The sequence below is a fragment of the Echinops telfairi genome, unplaced genomic scaffold, assembly GCF_000313985.2.
Source record: "Echinops telfairi isolate 266 unplaced genomic scaffold, ASM31398v2 ScPeMD7_9;HRSCAF=40, whole genome shotgun sequence".
In the NCBI taxonomy this organism is placed as follows: domain Eukaryota; kingdom Metazoa; phylum Chordata; class Mammalia; order Afrosoricida; family Tenrecidae; genus Echinops; species Echinops telfairi.
In genome coordinates this window covers 16304209-16311965 of record NW_022103906.1, presented here as the reverse complement: position 1 = coordinate 16311965, position 7757 = coordinate 16304209, and positions in this window count along the sequence as shown.

Below are 7757 nucleotides of genomic sequence, written 5' to 3'. Positions count from 1 at the left end.
ATGTGGGGTGAATTGAAGGGCAGAGAGGGATATATGGCTCAGTGAGCCTCGCCTTTCTAGTTCTTGGGTCTCTTGCTTTGTGATGGCCGACCAGGGTGCAGCTGCCTTAGCCAGTTCCCTGCTTCAACTGACAAGGCTCACTTCCTGCAAGACTTCCCTGAGGAGAAGCCACATGGACCTACCCTGTTGCAGCCCTGGGTGCTGGAGCACCCGTGTGGAGACCCTGCCAGCGCTGAGATGCTTACTCATTCATTGACTCAGCTTTCCTCCTGCAGTCAGCATCACTGCGTGTGTTTTGTGAGATGGAGGAGGACTTTGCGGATTGGTGTCAGACATATGGGCTAATAGGTTAATGTTGGACTTGTGGGCTTGGGCAGCACTGGGTTGGGATGTTTTCCTGATGCACACTTACCCTTTATATAAAACTCTCTCTTATACATGAGTTTCTGTGGATTTGTTTCTCTAAAGTGCCCAGACTAACACACCACCAGCCACTCCTCGGGAGAAAGAGGGGGCTTTCTATTGCCACAAAGAGCGACCGTCTCAGAAACTCACAGGGGCAGCTCTACCCGGCCTCTATGGTTGTCATGAGTCGGCATCTGCTCCACAGCAATGAGCTTGGTTTGGGGTTTGTTCTCCTTACTCAGCCACTTCTTTTCCACGTGTATTTCCTCTCACTCCCTAGTAAGGGTGTAAAGTTAAAAAGAGAGAGAGAGAGAGAGAGAGAGAGAGAAGCCTGTCCTCCATTATTGCCGTAGACAAGTTACCTCTGTGTACCAGGAGCCAGGGGCTGCACCCACAGGAGCTAACAACACAGTCGGTGCTTCACAAATGCTGTAGCCTTGAAGGGTGAACACATGGCAGGTGCGCAGCACCCATCTGGTGACTGTCTCTATCAGGATGTCAGGCTGCCTTTCACGCACAAACTAATAAAGAATTGGAGTCTGACGAACTGGGTTCGAGTCTGGACTCTTGTCATTGACTTACATGTGACTCTGAACATGGTACTTAATCTAAAAACCCCTTCTTCAATTGTAAATTAAAAATAAAAGCACCCATTTGGCATGGTTATCTTTTTTTTTTTAATCATTTTATTGGGGGCTTGTACAACTTTTATCACAATCCATACAAACATCCATTGTGTCAAGCACATTTGTACATTTGTTGCCATCATCATTCTCAAAACACTTGCTTTCTACTTGAGCCCTTGGTATCAGCTCCTCATTTTCTCCTCCCTCCCCACATCCCCTCCCTCATGAACCCTTGATAATTTATCAATAATTGTTATTTTGTCATGTCTTACACTGTCCAATGTCTCCCTTCACCACTTTTCTGTTGTCCATCCCTCAGGAAGGGGGGTTATATGTAGATCCTTGTGATAGGTTTCCCCTTTCTCCCCTATCTTCCCCTTCCCCTCCTGGTATTTCTACTCTCATTATCGGTCCTGGATTCCCTGTGTTTCCAGCTCTGATTTCTATCAGTGTACATCCTCTGGTGTAGCCAGGTTTGTAAGTAGAATTTGGATCTAGATAGTAGGGGGGGAGGAAGCATTAAAGAACTAGAGAAAAGTTATATGTTTCATCATTGCTATACTACACCCTGGCTGGCTCGTCTCTTCCCGCGACCCTTCCGAAAGGGGATGTCCAGTTTGGGCATGGTTATCTTGATGCCTCCATGGTATGTCTGTGAAATCCGTTATTCCGGCACATAGTAGGAGATCGGTAAATATTAGTCATGGAGACACAGGGCCAAGATAAACAAAACTGCTGGGGGCTTTCTCTATTATATTTTGTTGTTGTTGTTAGCTTTTATTACTCTTTTTTATGTGTTTTGTATGTCTGTTGTTATATGAAATCCAGAATATATGCGTCTTAGAGATGATAATTGTATTAATGGTTCTTTGTGGGTACGGCAGGAGAGGCTGCGGAGCTAAGGAGCTGGTAACAGGGAGTGCAAGAAAGATGAAAATGTTCTGAGATTGATTGTAGTAATGATGCACAACACTTCTTGATATGATTGAACTATCGAATTGTGCCATATTTGTAATGTCCGAATAAACCTGTTTCTGAAGGAATCTAAAATAAAAATAAGTGAATAAGTGGAAATAAAACTGCTGTGCTCCCACCAGCATTGTAAAGCAGGTAAAACTGGGTTCTGATGAGCATCAGAGACAAATTTGAAATGGAAAGATGGGATAAAGGTGCCCCCAAAGGGTAACATGGCCACAAACTGAACTAAACACTTGGTCTTGGTACTGGTATTGGTATTGTGGAATAGTCAACCTTAGAGATCTTTCCAGCACTCCTGAACATCCTGGTGTCACCACACAGAGAGAGAGAGAGAGCGCGAAATAAGCCGGCATGTGTGCTCCCTGTGCCCTCTCCCCCGCCCCCCACCCCAGCACTGGGACAGAGAGTAATGGGTAACCGATTCATGTCAGCCTTTCAGATTCTCTCTTGGTTGACTCCAGATCTAGGGCAAGAAAAGTACAAGATAATCCTGGAACATCTTGTGCCAGAAAACACACACACACAAAATGTTGAAAGACTAATGGGTTTAGAGCAGGTCACTTGAGCCAGTTTGAAGGGGCTCCTACTGGTCAAATTAGGGGCAATTTCAGCATCAAAAGGAATAATTATCGTAAGTACTTATGATGCATTGATTACGCCTCAAGAGAAACCAAGGAGGAGAGAGAGGGGAAAGGAGGGGGGTCTTGAGAATGAGCGCCAGCTTATCAATGAGAAGACAGGATGAGAGCATTAGAAAGTCATCACTTTGCCAGCCCCAACAGAATACTTGACTCAGACGAAAAGTCATCAGAAAATATTGGTAAAACATTGTGGAGAAGCAGAAATTTCACACAGGCTCAAAGTTACCACTCCACAGTTTTCTTATTGGCCAGAGAGAGAAGAGCGGAGACTCGGCAGATAGTCCATTAATTAAGTCATCAAGCCCCATCACCAGCAGGGGCCTCCTGATGGGCTGAAATTAGAAGGGACCAAGTCACCTATGGTTTTTTGATGTTGTTTTCTTTTCTTTTGGGGGTGGGGGCAGTTTCACTCAAATCTGGTAACAAACAACAACCAGACAACTCCAGAATGAGAAACTTTTGCAGAACAATTGTCCCAAGCTCTTCAAAGTAGTCCATGCCAAGAAATGCCACACACAAAAAAAGCAGGGCTGATGGTCTAGAGTTTTCAAGGATTAAAAAGTGCAATCAACAAACCTTGATTGTGTCAGCAAACCTAAGTGTATATAATGGGAAGTTTTTGTTTTGTTTTGTTTTTATTTTAAATCATTTTATTGGGAGCTCATACAACTCTTATCACAATCCATACATACATCCATTGTGTCAAGCACATTTGTACATTTGTTGCCCTCATCATTCTCAAAACATTTGCTTTCTACTTAAGCCCTTGGTATCAGCTATAATGGGAAGTTTTAAGTTGCATGGGAAACTTTAAATATATACACGATGCTAGATGATATTCCTGAACTGTGGTCCATTTTCTAAGGTGTAGTAAGAAAGAGTATGGTAGTTGGGAAGACCAAATTCACTGTCATTGAATCAATTGTGACTCATGACAACCCTATAGGGCAGGGTAGAACTGCCCCCATGGGTTTCTGAGGCTGCAACTGTTTAGGGAAGTAGAAAGTCTCATTTTTCTCCCATGGAGCAGCTGGTGGTTTAGAACTACTGACCTTGTGTTTAGCAGTCCAATGCCCAATCACTACACCCCACGGCTCCAAAGTTGGGAAGGCAAAAATGTCTTTGTCTTAAGAGATGAATGCTGAAGAATTCAGACATGAAGCAGCATGAATTGTATCTGTAACTTTTCTTTCAAACATGTTAGCTACAAAACTAACTCCTCTCTCTCTCTCCACTCTCCACCCACCACCCACCCCTTTGTGTGCCCGCATGTGTGCTTGTGCATGCGCATGTTTCTCTGTGGGGAAGGGACACAAGAATATGGCAAAGATGTCAACAGTTGATGAATACAATGAAAGATGTTATTGTTCTATACTTTCACCTTTTCAATAGGCTTGACATTCCTCAGGAGTAACGTCATAGGAAATCACCTCTCTCCTGAGAATTTACAATGGGAGTTTAGAAATGTTTTTTTAAAAAAAACTAAACTAAAAAGCGCACACACAAAAACATTCAGTGTTGGTCGTTTGAACTAAATACCAGTAAACCCAGAAGCTGTGAGTCACCGCCTTCTACCAAATGCTTAAAAGAAATGAGCAAAAAAACGAGAGAGAGAGAGAGAGAGAGATAAGAATGCAGAAAAGGGAGATGATATAGCTGCAAAGATAGATGGCACAGCCAGGCAAAAATAGGACTGTCTTGTTTCTGGAATCTGGTGGCACGGTGGTTAAGTGCTCAGCTGCCTGATGGTGCCCAGCTATCAAAAAGTATAGCATCTGGGGTCTTAAAGGCTTGAAGGTAATCAAGCGGCCATCAAGCTCAGAAGCAACAAAGCCCACATGGAAGAAGCACACCAGCCTATGCAACCACGAGGTGTCGGAGGGATCAGGTGTAAGGCATCATCAGAACAAAAATTCTTACCATATTGAATGATGGGGGGAGTGTGGAGCGGAGATCCAAAGCCCATTAGTAGGCCACTGGAGATCCCCTTGCAGAGAGGTCTCGGGGAGAAGATGAGCCAGTCAGGGTGCGATGTAACAATGATGAGAAATACAACCTTCCTCTAGTTCCTAAAGGTTTCCTCCCCGCTCCCACTACCATGACTCGAATTCGATCTTGCAAGTCTGCCTAGACCAGAGGAGGTACACTGGTACAGATAGGAACTGAAAATACAGGGAATCCAGGACGGATGAGCCCTATAGGACCACTGGTGTGAGTGGCAAAACAGGGAGGGTAAAGGGAGAATGGGTAGGAAAGAGGGAACCGATTACATGGAACTGTGTGTGACCTCCTCCCTGGGGGACAGACAACCGAAAAGTGGATGAAGGGAGACGTCGGACAGGGCAAGATATGACAAAATACCCATTTATAAACTATCAAGGGCTCATGCGGGAGGGGGGAGCGGGGAGGGAGGGGAAAAATGAGGACCTAATGTCGGGGGTTTAAATGGAGAGAAAATGTTTTGAGAAACAATGTACAAATGCGCTTTACACAATTGATGTGTGTATGGATTGGGATAACACTTGTATGAGCCCCTAATAAAATGTTAAAAAAAAAAAAAAAAAAGTGCTCAGCTGCCAACGGAAAGCTCCAGGTTCGACCCCAGCAGCTGCCTTGTGGGAGACAGATGTGGCAGTCTGCTTCTGTCCAAGTCACTGGAGACCCGATGAAGCAATTCGATCAGTCCGACAGGAGCCGGCCCCAAGGCAGTGGCTTGGTTTTCAGGCTTGTTTTCTGGAGACTTGGAATAAGACTGGCAGCACATCCTGCCCTTGCCAAGGCTCTCAGAGACATTCTGTAGCTAAAGTCTTCCTTTGCGCTTAAGATCATGGGAGTGGATTTTGTGTTACTTGCAAGGAGAGTGTGTGTGCGTGCACGGCGCGTTGGGGAGGAGAGGACAGAATTTGAAAGATAACATGCATGAAGAAACATTTGGTGATCTCTAAACCCCAATATGAGCAGGTGTTATCGCTGAAAGGTAGACTTTTCAGATGAGTTCCGAACTCCCCATTTTATACTTTTTAAAATATAATATTTAATCCAATTTTTAAAATTTAAGTATAATCCAATTTTTAAAACAATCAGCATGTGTTTCTTTGGTGGTGAGGGTAGGTACCCTTTTCAATCCCACAAGTGGTCTTTCCAGTTCAGGAAATTCCTGGGACAATCGTCTTGTGGTGAAACATTTATGCATTCAGCAAGCATTCACACAGGAGAGCATAGTTTATCCCTTGCAACGACTCTGGTTCTAGCTTAAAGATCTCTTGATCTAACCTTTTTTTTCTCTCTCGCTACACAGTTATTACAGCAACCGCCTAGAATAAACTACGGAGGGGAAGAAAAGGCAGAGCCATCGTGTCCGTGGTCTCCTGCCCTCTCGTTTCCCACCGAGACGCACCAACGACTTGCGCCTGTTATCGTCATCTGCCCTTCCCTTTACTACCTTCTCTGGACTAGTTCATTCATTCATTTAAACCCTTCTGAGAGCAAGTCACCGGGGAGGGGGGCCTGCATTGCTTCACCTGGAGGGCATCCCGGAAGCTTCCAGGGCCGTGGGGTGGTGTCACACAGGGATCTGCTTCACCCTCATCTCATCCCAGCTCCTCGGTCCATGTGTGCAGAGTGAATGAGCAAGAGTGTGCACCTCTACTGGGCGGAAGTGTGTGTGTGTGTGTGTGTGTGTGTGTGTGTGTGTGTCTACACACCCATGAAAGCCATGGAATGCAAATAGGAACGCTTAGCCCAGAGGCCTGCCTGACTCAGAGCCCTCTGGTGCCTTTTGTCTCCAAGCAGCAGGGAAATCAAGCAGAAAATTCCCTATTAATGGTTCAATAAAACATTCAGGTCCTGCATGCAGTCCCAGTGGAGGCCCGCCTGGCAGCCCGGAATACAGATGTGCCTCCTCAGGAGGGAGCCCGCTCTCTCGTTTCATCTGACTGTCACTGTCGTGGGCTGGGACGCCTGGGGCCCGCCCGGACAGACGGACCACCAACGAGCGGGGCGAAGCGGCAGAGCAAAGTTTGGTCAAGTGCCAGTTAGTGACTCTGAGGACGTTGCTCTCCTGGAGTTGTGCACTCTGTTTTGCTCGACATGACACGAGAGGTTAATCGCCTACTTCTCCCGCGGAGAAACAATTCCATTATCTTAACGGACCGTGTTTGCGCCTTGCTCCCGAGTTTCAGACAGCGACACTGCCAGGAATTCTAATGGCGGCAGCTTGTGTGAGGGCTGGTGCCTTCTCTGATTGTCACAGGGGTAGAAGGAGCTGTCGATACCAGGGGGCTGGAGGGCGAACCTGCAGAAGCAGTGTGGGGAGAGGAGGTCACATAGAGCCCTTTGGAAATAGGTCGAGTGTGTGTGTGTGTGTGTGTGTGTGTGTGTGTGTGTGTGTGTGTGTGAACCTACACAGCGAAGCAGCATCCACTCATTCATCAGTCTCTCTGTGCACCTTCAACAATACTGGGTACCTTTTCACGTTCTGTCTCCATTCAGGAAACATCTTTTAATTGAAGTGAAAAATTAGACTCGAAGATCCATTATTTTATTTTGAAAAACACTAAGGCATCTTTTTTTTTTTTTCCCTTTCAAGGGGGGAAAAATTCTCTTTCATATTTTCTCTTGCAGAGGCATGAAATCGCTTTGGGAAGATAGAGATCTCGCCTGAGCACCAACTGCAATTTCGTGAAATGCCAGTCAACACCTGCTTGATGTGAGGCAGGGAGAGGGGGGAAGAACGGGTCCCTTTGTGCGGGGGCAGGGACGCAGGCTCCTACAGAGGCTGTCTCTCCTCGCCTGGGGGTGGTGCGGGAGAGACCGGAGTTGGTCTAGAAAGAGGAACTGTCAAGCGATTAGGAGATTTGCGTGTGACACTCTTTGCTGAGAAAATAGAAAGCGTCTGTGCCATTGCTGAACTGACTGTGTGTATGTGTGTTTCAGGATTTGGGGGTGACAGTCCACACAGAACTGGCCACACAAGGACACAGCTCCCTGCTTGCTTTTACAAATAAGTATTGTGTGTCACCCCCAGTTTAACACTCCAAAATACTGCCTTTAGCACATCCTTTCCCTGCTCCAAAAAAAACCGTTCCGTGTCTACACATGGCCTGGG